Source organism: Rhinolophus sinicus, linkage group LG05 (assembly GCF_036562045.2).
Source record: "Rhinolophus sinicus isolate RSC01 linkage group LG05, ASM3656204v1, whole genome shotgun sequence".
Lineage (NCBI taxonomy): Eukaryota > Metazoa > Chordata > Mammalia > Chiroptera > Rhinolophidae > Rhinolophus > Rhinolophus sinicus.
Genome location: NC_133755.1, coordinates 16,513,067 through 16,534,685, shown reverse-complemented (window position 1 = coordinate 16,534,685; position 21,619 = coordinate 16,513,067). Strand labels below are relative to the sequence as shown.

The following is a 21,619-nucleotide window of genomic DNA, read 5'->3' as shown; positions in this document are numbered from 1 at the left end:
GTTGGTTTGCTAAAGGGTAGAAAAGTATATAGGGTTATAAGTATAATTCAGGATCTGGGTTCATAAGCTTGGTCATTCTACTGGACTTTAATATTAGAAAACTTCAATAACCAGGTTTTTGGTTTGGGGGATTTTTTTTCTAGTTAGCCCACTTAAAACTCAACCAAGAAAAAAAGCAAATAAATTCATATCAGGGATTAGTTCTTTTAAAAACAACAACAAACTTCAACCCTTTACTTACTACACCTCTGACAATGTGTTAAAGATAATTTTTTTTAATTAGATAGATTTTCAGTTACAGTTAACAAAACTTTATTGGATATCTTATCCTGGGTCTGTTGTGTTGTAAATTCCAATATTTTTTTTAAATAAGCAAAGGAAAAAAATGAAACCTAGTAGTTTCTTCTCTTTTTCATTGAATAGAGAGAATTTACAGATTTTGAAATTGTTACTTTTCTCTTTCCTAAAGTACAAGTATCCCACTGTGTTCATTGATTTGTTAATGTTTCTTCCATTGTTTTTTGTTTAGAGTCTAACTTTACACTGAGATAGCTCTTTGCTGTATTACCTTTCATCGGATGCGCTGGGATGTTTCCACTGAAAATTCTCATTCTAGATGTTGGGGCTAGGAGAAAGAGGAACTTATTCACCTTAGTTTGGATTTGCTCATTTAACTAATTTATAACCATTTTAGAAATGGGAATTTTACATTTATTTAAAGATAAGTGACTGTTTGAATATTGCTTTATGACTTACAAAGCAGTTTTTCATACCCTCTCTTGAATTTTTTCGTTGAGCTATAACATACATAACGGAAAGTACGGAAATCACAAGTGAATTCTTATATTTCAATTTCATCCTCACAACACTCTTGTGACGTGAGTGTTGGCTCCATTTGTTGTTATTTTTATTTCAGCTTTTTCTATTTCATTCATTTTTATTATAATGACCTAAGGTTTGAAGAAAATCCAAGTGTGATCAGCATGCATAATTTTGAAGTGGGTGTCACAAATGTATCAGTTCTGAACTTTGATGATTGTATGCATTATATGGTAGATGTATACTGGTAAGGTCTTTTAGTAGAGTGTGTGTGTGTGTGTGTGTGTGTGTGTGTGTGTGACTTGTTTTCAAGATTAGGACTTTGTATGTGCAGTCTCCTTGCTGTTTGAGAAAGATGTGGGTGAGTTGGGGGTTTTTTTGTTTGTTTTTTTACAAGAGAACAAATCCACTTTATTTATTCTTCAGTTAGTTTAAATCCTCGAGTGGTGCAGCATTACATGGATTCTGTGTCCTGTGGCCGTAACAGGAAGGCTGCTTCAGAATTTGGCACAAACCTCACCACTGTTTCCGTGAGAACGAGTTCCCTTTCCCCAGATGACTCTGGTTTTGTTCGTTTTGCCACCAGGAGTCGCTGTGTTGTTCTTGGCTGTGTACACATCAGCACAGCTCTTGCCTAGACAGAATTCAGTTTCATCTCGAGCATAAACACCTTCAATTTTAAGAAGAGCTGCGTGCTCTCTCTGGTTCCAGAGACCCTGCTTATAGCCAGCAAAAATGGCTGTGGCCCACAGCCTTCCAGACAAATTTGTCGTTTTAGAAAGCCTGTTCCCAGCAGGCCTCCACCGGCCCCAAGATGGCAGAAAAAGCAAGATGTGGGGAATTTTGAGACTGATGTGGGTAGTTTCCACCTAGCAAAAAGGTGTGTGATCAGTTTAATAGTAAGTCCTTTGAAGATTGTCCACGGGTCTGTGCTAATATTTTGAATAAATGTTTCTTTGTGTTCACAGTAGATGAATTTAGTGTGTATTTAACCAGCTCATATATGAATTTGCGTTGTAGCTTTATATGGAGTGTTGGTACTTAGAAGTTTATTTTGATTTTTCCAAAAGGTGCTGTTTAATGTTTAATCTAAGTATCTGTGCAGTGTAATTCATTATTCTTCCAGTCATCAATTCATTCATTTGCCTTTATTACAAAAAAAAGGCCATATGGTATCGTATGCGGGATTCATTCTGTTCATTCATTATTCATTCAGGAGACATTTGTTTTTGAGCAACTACTTTGTGTCCGACACTGTTAATGGGCGTGAGGGATACATCTATGAACAAACCATACAAAGCGTCCTGCCCTGTGGAGCTTAAATTTTAAGGGGTCTGAGAGACTGCTGGGGCTCACCAGGGTCGGTGTTTCCTGTGCTTGCTGGACGCACATCTAGACTACAATTTCTCAGTTTTTAAAAGTTCCCCCCGGTGATTCTATTGCAGCTAAAGTTAAAAGCAAGCAGCATGGAGGCAAAGACATAAGTCAGGCTTGAGAATTATGTCTAGGGAAGAACTTTGTGTGTCATTACTGGCACATGGAGTTGACTGGGAACAAATACAGAGGGTGCCAAAACATGCGTACACATTCTAAGAAAGGAAGAAACTATTAATTGTAATACTCAATATGTACCAATAACAAAAGATGAGTACAAGCGACATTTGACTTCTGTAATTACAAGAGGTGCTCAAAGTGGTTACCGTCAGTGTCCAGACACTTCTGGTTACAGCGAACTACTGCTTGAGCATCGATAACATCTCTTAAAATGTGTATACATTTTTTGGCACCCCTGGTATATCAGAAGTCTACTAAGTTGTGGGGGGAATTATGTAGGCAAGAACCATGAGCCTGAACTGAACAAGCCATTGACTATTTGAGCCAAATAGCCACTTTTTAAAGACCCAGAACTTGCTCTGGCAGGAGATGGGTTGTGAAGCTTGCACGGCCCCTGAGGAGGGCATGCAGTACCTGCTTGGCCAACCTATTGGATAAGGAAGAACCTCCTGATCCTGTTCCACCATTGTATGTTGGGGCTGGGGAGGGAAGGTGCAGGTGAGTTGCCTTTTTAGTTCATAGATTGCATCATAAGGAGCTGCATGTGGTCTTGATGGAGAAGACGGTGCCATACCCAGAGACCTTGGACTTGTAATTAGATGCACTGACGGAATGGGACTTCAGGTTTTCCTTTGGTGGGCAGGAGGGTTTGAGTGGGTTTATGTATAGGAAAAGGGAGCAAAAAGATGTTTAATGATTAGAGGTACTCACCAATATTCAGTTTTTCCTTTTCTTCCTGGATGTGGAACTAGATTATATAGCCCATCCTCCTTGCAGCCAGATGGAACCAAATGATTAATTGTCACCGATGGCATTTGTTTGGAAGTGATCTATGTTACTTCTGGGTCAAGGTAGTTGAAAACAGGTGTGCCTTCTCCATCTTCTCTCTCTTAACCCTTCCCATTCCCAGTACACATTGGCCAAATGGAAATGTCTCCAAAGCAACTAACAAAGGAGAAAGCGCTTAGATGACAGGAGGCTGGGTAACTGAATGGATGGATCAGAGCCTCCCTGTCAATTTACACTGGACTCTCATGTGAGGAAGAACTCAGAAAGAGGAGTCAGGAGTAGGGCTGGGAGAGTCACATAGGTCTTGTTGAGAAAGTGAAATTTGAGTTAAGTTTTAGGTGTCTTCTGGCAGGGCAGATGTCTGGACAAGAGCAGGAATGTTTGATGTGAAGGCCCGAGGGCAGCAGTGTGCCCATGAATTCAGGGAACAGCAGAGAAGCCAGAGCGGAATGAGCAGGGGAGCAGTGTAGGAGAGGAAGTCACAGAGTTAAATGACAGCCTGTTGGCCATTGTGAGGACTCTGGCTTTTCCTCGGAATGAAATGAGTCTTTATAGGATTTTCAGTAGAAGAATAACATGACTTGATTTATATTTTTAAATGATCAGTCTGGATGCCATGTAAAGAGTAAACTGGAAGGAAAAAATAGAAGTAAAGAGACCATTTAGGGGAAATGATTGCAATAAATTAAAACAAGATAGGATGGTAGCAGTAGAGATAGTAAAAAGGGTTGAATTAAGATATATGTTATAAATCAGCCTAATGGGGTGAGTGTGGCTTGTGAGAGGAAAGGAGTCAAGAGAAGCTCTTAAGATTTTGTCCTAAGCGATGAGAAGGATGGAACTGTCATCAGCTGAGATGGGGAAGGTTGTGAATGGAGCATATTTAGATGTTAGATCAAAGGCTCAGTTTTGGAGATGTTGAAATTAAGTTGCTTATTAAATGTTCACATGGAGCTGTTGAGTAGGCCATTGTATATGAGTCTAGACTTCAAGAGAGATGTCTGAGATAGAAATATCAATTCGGGAGTTATTGGCATATAGGTGATATTTAAAGCCACGAGACTGGACAATACCACTAAGTGAGTGAGTGAAAACAGAGAAGAAAGCAGAAAAGAACTGACCCTTGGAGTTACACTGAGTTACCTGGGAGAAGAGCCTGCAATCTGTGAGGGGTGAAAACCAAGAGAGTGTGGTGTGTGGAAAACAGTGAAGAGAGTATTTTGAGGAGGAAGAAGCGATTGACTGTGTCCAATGCTGCTGATGCTCACGTAAGAAGACCCTGTGTAAGAACTGACCCTTTGACAATGTGAGGATCATCGTGATGAAAACAGTGGTGGGGACAAAAACCTGATACAGTAGGTTCAAGAGGGAAAGAACAGAGAGATGGAGACAGCAAGTATAGACAACTCTGTCAATGAATATCTATTGCTAACAGCTTTTTCTAATAGTAGTTCTTACTGGGATTTTAGGAAACCCAATTGATCCTACTTCACTTTTCCCCCCCAGGATTGTAGCCGGGAGTTAGGAAGATGGCAGTCTGTTTGAGACAGTGGTTTTGATTGTGAGGAAAAAATGGACTTGCTAGTAACCCCTGAATTGAATATACCTCCACCCAGTGTGGGCCTTTCCAGCAGGGAGTAGAGCCTTGAAGCTTGTGGCTCTGGAAGCAGGGGGCATAGGTGCTCTGTGGAGTTTGCAGATCCTAGGAAATCAGGGAGGGGAAGAAGCTGAGCCAGGCATGTGCATTCCTTCTCTAAACCAAACCAGTCTGATTGGGAGGGGAGTGCGTGAGGGCAGAGAGCGTCCTGGTGGCCCAATTAATCCCGTTTCCCTTCCTTCCTTTCTGTTAATTATGGTAAAATATATAACTCTTAGCCCTTCTTCATAGACTACAAAGAGGCTGGAGTAAATAAGCCTACCCGCTCTTTCTGACACCAGTGTCTTACATTCAGATCTCTACTTATCTTGGTCTTCACTTTACCAAGAGAACTTTGACCAATACCCACTTGGTTACTCTCTGGCAGGAAGTGTGTGTGGGTATGTGTTTATTTATATGAAACACACAGATGCAGTTTGTTGGTCGAGTGTATCATTAGAGGTAGTTATATAACGCAGTTGATGCTATGAAAATTTCACCTTTCTTCCCAGCAGATGGCAGGCTCCACCTCTGAACAGTTACTTTATAAATGAGAAAGTAGAATTTGTTTAACAATCTCTGTTAATACTATTTCTTTTCTTCTTCTTCTTGTCCTTCTCCTTCATCTTCTTCCTCTTCATAAATGTTAATGGGCATCTTATATATGTCCAGTGTAGTTGTTTGGGCATTAGTGATATGAAACCATTTCCTTTAAGGAGTCAGAGTAAATTACATTATGGACCTTGACCAATTAAGATTGTTGACTTATTTTTTTGTCAGAAAACTCTTAGAACAAAACACATGTATACATCTTTGTGACCTTGGGGTATACAGCACCTTCTTAGATATGATACTAAAAGCACAAGCAACAAAAGAAAAACAGATAAATTGGACTTCATCAAAATTAAAAACTTGGGTGCTTCAAAAGATACCATCAAGAAAGTAAAAAAGACAGTCAACTGAAAAGGAGAAAATATTTGCAAATGATATGTCCAGAATTATAAACAACTCTTACAATTTAGCAAACAAACAAAAAAACCCCAAAAAACAACAAAAAAAACCCCCACCAAATAACTCAATTTAAACATAGGCAAAGGGAAAGTAGAATGGTGGTTACTAGGAGCTCGTATGTGGGAAAAAAGAAGGGGTGTAGTTTAATTGGTATAGAGTTTCAGATTTGCAAGATGAAAAAGTTCAGGACATGTGTCTTACAACAGTGTGAGTATACGTCACACTACTGAATTGTACATTTAAAAATGTTTAAGATGGTAAATTTTATGTCACATATTTTTTACTATAGTAAAAGAAAAAGTTAAATTAGCTTTGGGAGAAAATGGGCAAAGTATCTGAACAGACATTTCTCCAAAGGAGGTATACAAATGGCCAATAAGCACGTGAGGATACTCGACATAGTCATTCAGGAAATGTGTAATCAAAACCACAATGAGATGCTACTTTATACCCACAAGGATAACTAAAATTTAAAAAGACTGATAATGACAAGTGCTGGTGAGCATGTAAAGAAACAGGAATCCGAATACACTGCTGGTGGGAATGTAAAATGCAAAGAAATGAATATATGATGTGTGATCAAACAATACGGAGAATGTTTAAGTAAAAAAATTTATTACAGTAACAGAGGCATTGCCATTCATCTCCCTCAAATACTCCGCCTCACTTCGAACGTACTTATCTGTCGTTCTTGCCACTTTCTGAAGCAATTCTGGAAGTCCAATTTCGTGAAAATTTACCATCTTAAACATTTTAAATTTTGTGAGTCCAATTTTTTAGTTACATTGTCGTGGCTGCCTCAATGTCCTGAGTAATTTTGACTTTGGGGAAGAGCGAGCAGTGACACGGTGCCAGACCCGGTGACTAAGGTGGATGAGGACACACCATAATGTTTTTGACAGAAATTGCCATATACCAGAAGTGATGTGTGACACGGAGTGTTGTCATAATGGAGGATGATTTACCGCACACTTTAAAACACACCGTCTCTCAACCGTAGCTCACACCCAACTGACTGTACCAAACAAGTTGAAACTTGTCACACACTGTTACTAAGGTTCGATCTGCCACTTCCCGTATTGAAAATTCCTGCCTTTCCGTTGGAAGGCACTTGGCAGCAGCATTCACTGTATTTTGTGATCACAATGGAAAGGCTGCATGTCACACATCGCTTCTGGTGCAGCAGTTTCTGTCAAATACAAACGTTATAGTGTGTCCTCATCCACCTTATTCAACGGATCTGGCACCATGCGAATGCTGTCTCTTCCCAAAAGTCAGAATGACCATGAAAGGAAAACGTTTTGAATCGATTCAGGACATCGAGGCAGCCACCACAGCACAACTAAAGACACTCACGAAAGAGAACTTCCAGAACTGCTTCAGAAAGTGGCAGGAATGATGGGATAAGCGTGTTCAAAGCGAGGGGGATATTTTGAGAGGGGTAAATGGCAATGTGTCTTTTACTGTAATAATTTTTTTATTTAAACATTCACTGTATTTTATGATCACACCTCATGATCATAAACAACCATGGAATGTAGGTTGTTTAAAGAGAGAGATGAGGCCATGAAGGAGATAAGGGGTAACTGAAGGTGGTAGGCTCAGAGGAGTGTAGGTCCCGCTGGGGTTGAAGTACTGTTGAAGGCAGGTACTAGAATGAGTGAGCTAGAAAGAAAGAAATTGGTAGGAGAGTGGGGTGCTCTAAATTGAGCCTTTAGATCAGGGGTGTCCAAACTGCGGCCCACGGGCCAACTGTGGCCCTCAATCCATTTTTAATTGGCCTGCAGCAAATTCCATATTTAGTTTACTTAAATAAACCAGGTGAGGCAATACGTACTTCACCTCGATGAGTGGCCCGGCTGTTTGTGTGTTTTACCGCATATGGCCCTTGGTGAAAAACATTGAAAAAAGTTTGGTCACCCCTGCTTTAGATGATGTACATTGATTGGCAATAAAATGTTCTAGGATGTGACTGTGAAACTGGTGGCCAGTGTAGAGTGGGGGAAGGATTGTTGAAGGAGGGAGGTCAGGGTGACCGGGTGTGTAAGTTCCTAGGTGGCCCATAAGAAATGACCACAAACTGGATGGCTTAAAACAAATTTATTTTCTCATCGTTCTGGATACCACAAGTTTGAAATCAAGATGTCAGCAGGGCCATGTTCCCTTTGGAGGCTTTAGGGTCATATCTATTTGTATTCATCAGTTTCTCCAGAGAAATAGAACCCAGAGGAGATACATAGCTATGAAGACATTTATTATAAGGAGTTGGCTCACGTGATTATGGAGGCTGTCAGATCTCAAGGGCTGCAGCTGGAGTGGGCAAGCTAGAGACCCAGGGGAGCTGATGGATCATACTAGGCCAAGTCTGAGGCCTTTAGACCAGTAGTTTTGGTCTCAAGACCAGCAGGCTTGAGACCCAGGAAGACACTGTATCAATTCAAGGCCGAGGTAGGAAAAAGCCAAAGCCCCAGTTCAAAGGCAGTCAGGCAGGAGGAATTCTCTGTTACACAGGGGAGGGTCAGCCTTTTTTGTTCTATTCAGGCTTTCAACTGATTGGATGAGGTCCAGCCATGTTAAGGAAAGAAATCTGTATTTCTCAGTCTACCAATTTATATTAATCTCATCCAAAAACATCCTCGTAGGGACACTCAAAATAATGTTTAACCAAATATCTGGGTACCCTGTAGCCCAGAATTGACACATCAAATTAACCATCACACCATTCTCGGCCTTTCCCAGCTTCTAGTGGCTGTTGGCATTCCTTGACTTGTGTCACGCCAATCTCTGCCTCCTTGGTCACACTGCCTCTTTCTCTTCTCCTCTGTGTGTCTGTCTTCTAAGGATATATGTGATTGTGTTTTGGGCCCACTTAGAAAATCCAGGATGAATTTTTCCCCTTAAGATCCTTAACTTACATATTTTGCCATTGAAGGTAATATTCACTCTCTTGCCCTATAGGGTAATAGTCTTAGGTTCCAGAGATTAGGATGTGGACATATTTGGAAGGGGGCACCATTCAAACCACTGCAGCGTGTGTATTGAAAAGGTCAACTATGTGGATGTTGAAATCAGTAAGGACTGTGGCAGTGATACTGGGCTCCGCTGTGAAGGGATGTTTAGGGTTTGGGTCTGATGACACGTCACTCAAAACTGGGGTTTTAAGGGAAAGGGAAAAGGATCTGAAAGTGGCAGTGAGGTTCTAGGAGGACCTCTCCCCCACCTGGAGACCCAGAGGTTTGAGGGGTGTGAGAGAGAAAGCAGCTGCCACTTGAATGGCTTCAGGGAAAGCCCAGCCTTCAGGGAAAGCCAATGCAAGGTGAAAGCAACACTCAGAGAAAACGGTCTCAGGTAGAGAAGGGATTTTGCTGATGGTGTACCATGAAGAAGTAGAAGGGTTTTGAGAGTTGAGGACTAGTGAGAGATGGAGTCATGTGAGGGGATGTACAGAGCCTTCTGGGGATGAGAATCCACCAGCGGGAGTCTGGGATTTCCTACGAAACAAGCAAAACTTCTGATAAAAGTTGTGCTGGAATTGGCTCCAGATTGTGTCCAAGGCAGATCCCGGTGCCGCCGCCGTGAGGGTTAGTTGGGAGAGGGTCTTGCCAGGAGCACACAAAGCTCTGGGTTCTTCTCTTTACTCCTATTGGTGGTGGTGTGAAGGCCTGGGGAGAAGTGCCCTGAAGTTCTCCTGACCCCGAGCTAACCTGACTGCTTCACTGACCAGAGCCTTCCCTCTGAAGTTATGGACTTACCAGGGCCATCCGAGAGCTAGACGGGCCAGGCTAGGGGTGTCCTGACAGCATGCATCAGCATTTTCAGTGGTTGGCTGGGATGTTTTCAATATTGCTCCTTTTAGCATCTGAATGTTGCCCCCGTTTGACCGTGGTATTTGCGTGCATTAATGATTCTTACACCCATTTACAGCTGCAAAAGTGCTGAGTTTGAAGGCAGACCATTTGAAATGGACCAGCTGTTTAAAAAGATGGACGCTTACCAAAGACAGTAGTGGTGTACAGTTTATGAAACAATAAGGCATCTTTTTCCACTCTAGCCTGATTATTCTTAGAGCAGAGAGATGACAGGAAGGTTTTCCATTGCAGAGAAATGTATGACTTCACCCAAACCAAGCAGTTCTTCAAATGAGCAATTTCCTCTAGCAGTCGTCACTCAGCCACAGCCCTCTCTCCAGCTTTAGATCTTTTCTGATGCTTACAGGTGGCCACCAGAGCTGAACTGGAGAATGTGTGTCCTCCTCCATGTGTGGGAGGATTTGGGTTTTCTGTGACCCAGCAGTGTGACTTGCTTGTCCATTCCTACATTAACTTAAATACATCAGTGATTATTGACTTTTTATCTAGTACTTTCTGACATCTATAGAACTTGTTGAGGGTAGAATTGTTGCTCTAAATAAGTTGAATACATGTATATTGTATATTCATTGCATTTTATCTCCATTTAGTGACTACACAATGCCCACTTATGATACGTTCATATGTTGTTTATTCACTAAACTTTTTGCTTACCTACGATAGACCAGATGTTATGTTCCCCGGCTCTCCTGAGCTCTTCTCTTGCAATGCCCTCTCTCTGAATGTTTTCACACAGTTCCAGGTTTTCGCTGACCCCCTGGACAGTGATAAATTTCTACAAATTTTAATTCCAGCCTAGGCTTTTTGTCTAGGTTAAGACTCTTACATTCAGTGGTCTTAATGGATGTTTCCTTCTGGAAGTCTCACTGGCTTTTCTGTCAATACACTGTTCTAATAATTTTTCAGTCAAATTTCCTGGACTTCTAAGTAGATAGCTGTATTGTCTATAGGACACAACTTGGTCATTTTCTAGTTGTTATACCTCTTTTTTTTTTTAACCTCTGTGTTGGGAACAACTTCTAGAGCAGTGCTTCTAAAAATTGCCGGAAAAGAATCATATGGGCTGCTTCTTAAATATATAAAGTACCAAGCCTCTTCTCCTGGGAATTTTAATTTAATAGGTTTGGGCTGAGGCAGAGGAATCTGCTTTGTTTTGTTTTTTAAACAAGTACTGCAGGAATTCTTTTAATCTTCGGACAAGTTTAGAAAACGCTGTTGCGGAGCAGTGCTAGAAGAATAGTGATGGCCGTCTCTGGTTCCTGACTGGTGTACCCGAATCACGTATGAAGTTGATTGACTGCTGGCTCTGTTCCTGCCTTGACCATGGCAGTATTTGTAACAGGCTTTGGAGTTCCTGTGTGCCCAGGGGGGAGTCATACAGTGGTCCGTCTACACCAGGCAGAGAGCTTTCTGCCCTGGTATTTCTTCGGTAAACATGTCTAGTGCCTGTTATGTTCCAGGCCCCGCCTAGTGCTGCTGTACAAAGAAGCACATGGCCAGTCTTCGTGGCTCCCAGCGCTCATGCCCTCTCTAACTTCCAGCCTTTCCAGAGACTCTGGCTGCCTGGGAATCTACTTCCTAGTGCTCCTAGGCTCTGCTTTTTGTTGTAGCTAATTAGACCCTTTGTTTGCCAGTGCCTGAAGTATTGGTCACACTTTTCCTTCCTCATGCTATCCTGCCATGCAGTCTGTTCCTTCATTTGACCCAGAGATCTAGCTGCTCAGTGTATGCTAGGAGCAATTTCTAAACCAGAGATGATGTATAGCACACTGAAGTTTAATCTGATGGATAATGTTTTGAAAGCTTTTACAGTTATGTCTTTGGTCTGGGACTTTTATTTATATCTTTTGCTCACAGGCAGCACTGTGACAGAAGTGAACTATTTGTAGTTGCTTCTTCCACCCTATTTTCTTACCTATATGTCTTTGAATCTGTTGTTCAAGCTGCTTTTATCTCCTCTCCTCCCCACCCTCCCAACTTTCCCCTGCCAATTTCTCTATAGCCTCGAAGGTTCAGCTCAGCTATTGCCTCTTTTCCTGATTCCGCCAAGTCTTTCAGGAAAGCTTTATGGGTTTTCCCCAGAAAGGTCTTATGTATGTTAGATTAATTCTTGTGTACTTTACATTTGTTGTTGCTGCTGCAAATGGTGCCTTTTTTCCTACATTTTTTTGGTGAGATATAATAATTTACATGCAATAAAATGCATCCAACTTTAAGTGTACAATTCCATGAGTTTTGGCAAATGTGTACAGTTGTACAAATGGTTTCTCTTTTGAATTATGTGTCTGAACAGTTTTTTGCTGGTATATGGAAACACAAAGTGGTTTTGTATTTTAATCCACTATCTAGTCATCTTGCTTAATTTCTGTAAATTATGTCACCTGCAAATAGTGATAACTTTCTTTTCGCCCTCCCACTCCTTAAGCTTTTAAGCATTAATCATACTTTATTTTTTCTTTTGGTCTTATTATGCTGGCTAGAACCTCCAGTGCAATATTGACTAGAAATAAATTTAGGAAGAGTGACATTTTTAAAAGGAACAATCCAATATGGAGAAAGGACCAAACTGAACTTTTAGGAATAAAAAAATATTAAGGTTAAGCTCAATGGAGGGGTTAAACAGCAAATTAGAGACAGCTACAGCAAAAATTAGGGAATGGAAAATAGAGCTGAAGAAATTAACCAGGATACCGAATATTAAACACAGATATAGGGAAATGGAACATGTGAAAGGCAATTAATGGATTTGTGGAATGAAAAGATCAACCTAGAATTCTGTACCTCGCTGATCTATTCAAGAGCAAAGAAGAAATAAAGATATATTTTCAGAAAAGGTCACAGTGGGTTTGTCACCAATAGACCATTGTTGAAGGAACTAGTAAAGGATATACTGTGGGGGGAAAATAATTGAAGAAGTGAGGAAGAAATGGGATATAAGAAGAAATGGTACACGGTGCAGTTGGTAAATGTGGGTAAATGTAAATAACCATGTTGTGTAAAATAATAATGACTAATTGGTAGGCTTAAAATAAGATGCGGCTAAAGTGCTGATCCACTTTGACATGCATGTAGTTGAGACATGATTAGAATGATAGGATTTTAAGTTGCACGATGAGAGCAGAGATGCTGACTACGGGTGGTGAGTGTTCATGTTAAAATAGAGGAGATTCCTGACTTATCCGGGGATTTAATAGGCTTATGTTTCTGCTTGTATCTGCTCAGTTGGTAGCTTGATGCTCAGGGTGATGTACTCAGAATAATTTGAAGTGAATATGACAGGAATGGCCTGCGAGGCACCAGTCCTGAGCTTTTTCCATTAGACTGTTGTGCTGCCAATGTCAGGGCCTGTCAGCAGGTACCCTGAGCTGAAGGCTGTGCTGTTCAAGGAATTAGCTCAAGGCTGATTGAAAATACAGTCATCCGAGTCCAAAAGAAAGGTATTTTTCAGAGTGTCTTAGTGCCTGGTCCACAGTGACCTGAGGAAAACAGTTTTGGCTCCAGCACAGGGACACACAGTGCAGTGGTTGCAGCGCAAGTCCCCTCGTGCTCCCTGCCTTGGAGTCTGCCCTCCACTGGAAACTGTGTCGCCACCCGGCTTCCCCTTCATGACCTTCGTGTGGTACTTGGCATCCCCAGTCTGTTTTTCACTGACTCCTTGCAAAAATGTCTCACTGCCCCAGTATGTATGTTCTTTCTCTGAGTAATTTTACCTGTTGAAGGGCTATGTTGTACCAGGAACAGAGTAAGACAGCCCTAGTTAGTAATATATGAGCTTTAGTTTTCACATCTATAAAATTGAGTCTGTTAACATCTAATTCATAAGACTGGAGGGTTAAATGAGCCTATGTATGTGTGCAAAGCACCTATCATGTGCCTGACACTAATTTCTTAGTAAACATTACTTCCATTTCAGGAAAAAAAAAAAGAAACCACTAGAAGAGTCGACTCAAAGAGTATAATTGCCAAAAAGGGAAAACAACATAAAAGGAGAAAAAACAAAACCTAAAAAGCAGATAAGAAAAGACAAACATAAAAGAAAAAAGGAAACACTAAAACAAATAATGATATAATAAGCTATAAAAATAAATAATATATTACTAATCAGTAAATTAAATTTTCCAGGGAAAAAAACAACAGTTGTCAGATGGGTATTTTTTAAAAATTGGGTTCTATACTGTTCATAAGAGACAGCAAAAAAACAAAACAAACTAATAAACAAACAAAAAAACAGAAGAGTTGAAAGTTGGGGATAAAAAAAGACATACCTTGCAAAGTACTAACCAAAATAAATTTGGTGAAACTATATTAATCTCAGAAAATAGATTTCAGTGCAAAAATCTTTACCAGAGAGGGTAAAATGATATATTTTATGTTATGTATATTTTATCACAAAAAAAATTTTAACCAGAAGTTTACCAAAGACAAAAAGGTGATATTAACAATTATACACAGATACACCTTTAATAATGTTGCTGTAAAATATATAAATAAAAATTAAGGGCACAATAGTAAATTGAAAATACATTATTAAAATGGGTAATTTTATCACACTTCTCTCAACAGTTGTTAGAATTATTAGACAAAAAACAAAGACTGTAAAGATTTGTATTCAACAATTAATGATTGCATTCTTTTCAAACATACAAAAATTGACCACATAAAGAAAGCCTCCAAAGAGAATTAGTATCATATAGACCATATTCTCTGACTATAGTTCATTTGAGTTAGGAATTAATAACAAAAAGATAAGAAAACAGCCAATACATTGGTTATTGAAAGCTTAATTTAAACAAACAGATTCTTAAAACAACCTTGCTTACCAAAACTGGTTTAAGATGGAATAAAAAATCCAATTAGTAGTATAATCATTAAAGAATTTGAATTAGTAACTTATAATCTTTACACAAAGGAAGTAACCATACCTGAATGACTTTACATGAGTTTCAGCAAACATTCAAAGAAAGTCAAATTCCAATACTATGTAAAATTTCCCAGCTTTTAGAAAAAATAATAAGCATTTCAATTTCACTTTTGAGGCTAGAATAACCTTGGTACCAAAACCTTACAAGGACAGCAAGAAAGGAAAATTACAAGCCATTCTCATGAATATAAATGAAAAACTAAACAAAATATTATGAAACTGAATCCAGCAATGTAAACAAAAGATAATACATCATGACCACACTGGTTTTATTCCAGCAATTCAAGATTATTATAATTTAACCATATTTATAGATGGACGGATTAAATCCATATCATCTCAACAGACTCATATAAAACATTTAATATAACCCAATATCCAGCAATCATTATTGATCATTTAAACACACACACACACACACACACACACACACGCAAAACAAACAAAAAACCCCCACCAAACCTTGGAATTCTGGGAGTTGAAGGAACTTCCTTAGCATAATATAGGATATTTGTTAAAGCATTATATTTACTGGTGAAATGTCTTATATATAACATATACTGAAAACTATGTTTTAATATTGATGCTTGCTATCACCACATCTATTTCACATTTTATTGTCAGTCCTAATCAACATAGTAAACAAGGGGGAAAAAAAGGTGTTTTTATTGAAAAGAAACAAAATTGTCATTGCATGACAATGACTGTAAATTTAGGATATCTGAAAGACTCTCCACATAAATCATTAGAATTAAAACAGGCCAGCGACCATAAAAGTAAAAAATAGATAAATCGGATTACATCAAAATTTAAAACTTCTTTGCATCAAAGGGCACAATCAACATAGTGAAACGGCAAAGTATGGAATTGGAGAAAATATTTGCATACCACACATCTGATGAAGGGTGCATGTCTAGAATGTATAAAGAACTACAACAACAAAAAACAAATAAACCACTGAAAAAATGGTCAAAGGACTTGAATAGGTATTTCTCTAAAGATGATATACAAATGGCTAATAAGCATATGAAAACATACTTGACATCACTAATCATTAGGAAAATGAAAGTCCAAACCACAATGAGATACCACTTCATGCCTGTTAAGATGACAACTTTGGAAGAAAATAGAAAGTAACAAGTGTTGACAAGGATGTGGAGAAATTGGGACGCACTGTTGGTGGAATGTAAAATGGTGCCGCCGTTATGGACAGCAGTATGGAGGTTCCTCAAAAAATTAGAAATAGAATTATCACATGATCCAACAATTCCACTTCTGGGGTTTTTCCAAAAGAGTTGAAAACAGAATCTCGAGATATTTGTACACCCATGTTCATAGCACCATTATTCACAATAGCTAAAACTTGGAAGCAACCCAAGTGTCCATTGATAGATGAATGGATAAACAAATCATGTTTTATATTTACAATGGAATATTATTCAGCCTTGAAAAGGAAAATTTCTGACGTATGCTACAACATGGATGAATTTTGAGGACATGATGCTGAGTAACAGAAGCTAGTCACAAAAAGGCAAATACTGTATGATTCTGCTTATATGAGGTATCTAGAGTAGTAAATTTTATAGAAACAAAAAGTGGACAGGGACTCGGGAAGGAAATGAGTTGTTTAATGGGTAGAGAGTTTCAGATTTACAAGATGCTGCATTCTGGATATTAGTCACACAACAATATGAATATACTTAACACTATTGCACTATACACGTTAAAATGGTTAAGATGGTAAATGTCATGTTATGTATATTTTACCACAACTGAAAAAAAAAAAGAAAGTAAAAGGAAAGCAGGGTTGCTGGTTACAAAACCTATAAAATTACTAGAAATAAATAAGAGAGATGCATGGATTCTTTATGGATAAGAGTTTATAACTTTATTGAAAGACATTAAAGAAGGCTTAAATGAATGAAAAGAGGAACACATGTGTGAAAGGAATGTTCAGTTTACAGAGACGTCATTTCTCTCCAAAACTACTTATAGATTTGATCAGTTCCCATCAAAATCCCAGCAGGATTGTTTGTGGTAAACAACAAACTGCTTTTAAAATTTAAGTGGAAGTGCAAAGAGACAAAAATAATGAGAACTCTCCTGAAGAAGAAGGTAAGTTTGGGGCACTGGTACGTCCTGCAAAGATAAGAGGAAGCTACAGCAATTAAATCATGTGACGCTGGCACAAGGGTAGCAATAGAATATCTAATAGGAGAAGAGTAGACTATTAAGTGATCCTGAGGCAGGTGGTTATCCATATGGAATAAAATTGGATTCTTTCCTCATACCTACCAAAGAAATCAGTTCTAAGTAGATCGAAATTTTGTTGTTGTTGTTGGTTTTTTTAATAGATTTTATTGGGGGAGGGGAACAGGACTTTACTGGAGAACACTGTGTACTTCCAGGACTTTTTTTTCCCAAGTCAAGTTGTTATCCTTTCAATCTTAGTTGTGGAGGGTGCCGTTCAGCTTCAAGTTGTTGTTCTTTCGGTCTTAGTTGTGGAGGGCACAGCTCAGCTCCAGGTCTAGTGGCCGTTGCTAGTTGCAGGGGGCACAGCCCACCATCCCTTGCGGGAATCGAACCAGCAACCTTGTGGTTGAGAGGACGCACTCCAACCAACTGAGCCATCCAGGAGCTCAATGGCAGCTCAGCTCAAGGTGCTGTGTTCAATCTTAGTTGCAGGGGGCACTGCCCACCATCCCTTGCGGGACTCGAGGAATTGAACTGGCAACCTTGTGGTTGAGAGGATGCGCTCCAACCAACAACTGAGCCATCCGGGAGCAGCTCAGCTCAAGGTGCCGTGTTCATTCTTAGTTGCAGGGGGCAGAGCCCACTATCCCTTGCGGGACTCCAGGAATTGAACCAGCAACCTTGTGGCTGAGAGCCCACTGGCCCATGTGGGAATCGAACTGGCAGCCTTCGGAGTTAGGAGCATGGAGCTCTAACTGCCTGAGCCACCGGGCCGGCCTAGTAGATTGAAATTTAAATATGAAAGGTTAAACACTATAAAACTATAGAAGACAATGTGGGAGAATATCTCAGAGAGGAAAATATTTCTTAAGATAGAAAAAAACCCCACAAAATATAAAAGAAATGATTGCTAAATTGGGACTGACATTATATTTAAAGATGACTTATCCTCAGAAACGACAGAGTGAAAAACAAACCTTAAAGTAGGAGTTGTTTGCAAGTCATAACTTCCATAGGGTTAAAATACAAAAAAATATATAAAAAACTCTTACAAATAAGTAAGAGAAAGACAACCCAGCGAAACACTACTCCAAAGATAGGAAAAGGCATTTCACAGTCAAAAAAACACAAATGGCCCATAAACCTAGGAAAGATGTTCAATCTTTTTAGTAATCAGGGAATTGTAAATTAAAACCACAGTATTATTTGTCACCCACCAGATTGGCAAATGTTAAAATGTCTGACAAGAAGGGTTGGCCAGAATGTGGACCGTCAGGAAGTCTCACACAGCTGAGTGGAAGCAAGTTGGCAGTGCCGAGTAAAACTGTGCATAACTTAGGATCCAGTAATTCCACTCTTCGGAAATTCTTACACATGGCCACCAGGAGACATGCACAAGAAAGTTTACAGCAGCTTTGTGAATGAGAGGGGAAAAATGGGAACAACACAGGTTCATCGGCAGTGCAGCGGATCTATAAATTACGATGTAATTAAGTAATGATATACAATCAAGCAGTGAAAAATTAAGTAATTACAGTTATGTGCATCAACATGGATCAATTGTAACATGATTTTGAGTGAAAGAAGCAAGTTGCAGGAAAAAATATGTAAGTCTGTATAGGTTTTAAACATGTATTAAGTGAATTGTATTTATGCATAATTGCTAAAATAATAAAATCAAGGAAATGATTCTTACAAAATCCAGGACACTGATGACCAGGAGAGGAGCAGGTGTGATGGGAGTGGGTTCTGTTAGGTAAGGGCCCACACCGAGGTTTCAGTGACTACAGTGTTCTGTTTCTCAGGCAGAATCATGGGTAGATGGGTATGTTTTATAATTTTTTAAACTGTACACATAACGTTTTATACTCTCTAATATATTATTAAAAAATTGTAACTTGTAATATTTTAAAGAGATGGTAGGAAATGTTTTGAAATTGGGTGAAGTAGATGAGCATATTGAAAATGCACAAAGATTGAAAAGCATCACTTCAGTGTGTTTGGAGGAGATTTAGAGTTTGAGTGAGGGGAGAGATACAGTGACCTAAGCAACCTATCTGGCATAGTAGCCTAAATGAAGTGTAGGAGACACCAGTACCCTGACTTGAGTGCTTTTTGCCCTCCCTTCACGTCCATAAATATTTAGCGACTGATTACCACATCCCTGGCATTGTCCCAGGGGCCAAGGAGCCAGAAGAGGCAATGTCCCCATCTTGGCATTTACAGCAGTTTTCAAACTTTTGCTTACAGGCTTTGTAACCTCCTAAACTGACTCCACAGTACGATTCACTTCAGGTCTGTATCATAATCCACTCTTTGAGATCTCTATAAGGAAATCATTTGTTTACCTATTTTAATTTATTTTTAATTTTTTTCCTTCCCATACATATGAAGCTTCTTTTGATGTACTCTAATTATTAATTCAGAATTGACTGATGTATTGATTTTTACCTTTCTAGCTATAATTTTGAGACCTGAAATTGGATCTAATCTTCCACCTTGACTTACAGCAGTTGTTTTCAAAGGCACAGCAAGCATACTGCTAGAGAATATTAGGTGGTGCAAGGGAAACATTTTTTATTTTAACAGTTATGTAGTTATTTTAATGTTTATTATAAAATATACATATGGGACCTGTGATTTCATGGCTGGTGTCACTGAGGATGCAGCTACAGTAGTCTATATGATAATCCATCTCACATAGATTCATGAATTAATGGTCCTCGTGGTTATCAGATATAGCAAAAAAAACTATGAAGTTAATACACTGATTACAGATACCGTGTTTAGTTGTAAAGGTGAATTAAGGTATTCTCTGATGTCCTCCGATTGTCTTCTGTTTGTATCATAACTCAAAATATAAAGTATGTGGTTTGGCCCAGGAGAAAGCAATCTAGAAAATTCATCTAGGCAAATAATTTGTTCAAATAACATACTCTGTTGTAGGACAGGTTCTAGAAAAACACAGATGAATAAAATATAGATCCTCCCCTTCAAGAGCACCAGTCTAACAGATAGGCATGTAAATTAAAAAGTGCAATACAGCATGGAAAGTGTACCAGTGGAAATATGTATGTGGTAAATGGGTAGCTTGCAAAGGCGGGCACTGGTGTGTGTTGTAGTGAGGAAAGTCTTCACAGAGGAAGGGAAACTTGCAAGCAGTCTTCAGAGAGGAGCAGAAGATGTACAAAGAAATAGACTGGGAAGGGAGACCTCAGAACGGCATGTGCCAAGATACAGAGCTACGAGAACATGGTGTGTTACCTGAGCAGCTTGTCATTTATGCTGGTGAGGTGAAAGGTGGCCCAGGAGGGAGCCAGATATGGCAGCTATGGAATATGATGGCCTTCATTTAGATCTTACTCTGTAAATGACTGTCAGCCTTTGAAAATTTTTAAGCAGAAGACTCACGTGATGTCTGGGGGCATTGTAGGCGGTGGATTAGCTGGGGAAGAAGCAGAGTCATATTACAGTTAACTGTTGGGCAACGGGACACTGGGGAGAAGTTGGGGGAAGTTCAGAATTTCTGCTTTGCTTAGCTTCATATGATTTTTTTTCTTTTTAAAGCTCAGATTCCCACTGAGCACCCTCCCTCCCTTCCTTCCTTCCTTCCTTCCTTCCTTCCTTCCTTCCTTCCTTCCTTCCTTCCTTCCTTCCTTCCTTCCTTCCTTTTCCAGGACCCGTCAACTCCAAATCAAGTAGTCGTTTCAATCTAGTTGTAGAGGGCTCAGCTCACTGGCTCATGTGGGGATCGAACCGGCAACCCCATTGCTAACAGCTCACTCTCTGACCAACTGAGCCAACTGGCCGCCCCAGCTTCATATGATTTTCGGGAAATTCGATTACATTTAGACTTTCCCAGAATTTAATGTGTTGTAGGGGGTAGTGGTAGGTGATTTGGAACCAATATATAACATTTCTGAAGAAACTGGTTTTATTCAGTCTTTATTATAACAAGGTATTAACTAAGTTACTTATAGAGTCTTAAAGGCAGACAGATTTGCACTTATTTTGTGTTAAAATAATATGGCAGCAGCATATAAAAGTTAAGTGGAGACAGGGTACTGATGAGATACACTGCTGCAAACAAGCTCTGTTTTCCAATTAAAGTGCTACACTGCAGCAGCAGTACAATAAAATACTTAATCTTTTCTGCCGTTAATATTCTGCCAAGGAAATCTCAGACAGCTGTGTTATTTAAAGGGAATTGGATGGACAACAAAATCAGCATCCTAGAAAGAGCTTCCTTTAAATTGCGAATGTTCTACATAACTTAGTTGTGGCATAGTATTTACTTCGGTGCCTATTTACTATTGAATTTTAGACTTGATCGGTTTGATGTGTAATTATTCTACTTTCCAGAGAAATGTGCTAGTATGCCAACTTACTTTCGTACCTTCAGCATATTGTAATTTAGAGTCCCCGGTCTGATACAGACTGCCTGTGTACTTGACTGCATTCATCTGGATCTGTATACACAGCTAGACCCTTAACACCCAATGTTCTGCCACTTGTTTATTTTGGGAATATTCTTTTAATATGCACATTTTGTCATGTGGCTTAGCTAATTTGCATTCAAAGCCATGAACTCTCAGCATTATCTTAACTTTATAGTATTTTAGCCCAACAAAAATTTCTGACTCCTGATTCACTATAACATCTTACCAAAAATGATCCAGAAGCATCAAAAGAGGGAGTTTATGCAAAGGGAACATAGAGATGTTCAAAAGCACTTAACATTAACTTGATAATGTGACTGCATGAGAGGTGAGAGAGGAAGCACAGAAAAGAAGGGGGCCACAAATGACGTTGGAACGACTGTAGGTT

General features: G+C 39.4%; 1 protein-coding gene and 1 pseudogene across 20 annotated transcripts in view; one reads left to right on the top strand and one right to left on the bottom strand.

The window, feature by feature from the left end:
• The window catches only part of DTNB (dystrobrevin beta), a 185,576-nt gene that overhangs the window by 65,676 nt on the left and 98,281 nt on the right, over positions 1 to 21,619 (top strand). The window lies entirely within an intron of this gene.
• LOC109435108 (large ribosomal subunit protein eL33) lies at positions 1,251 to 21,255 on the bottom strand (annotated as a pseudogene).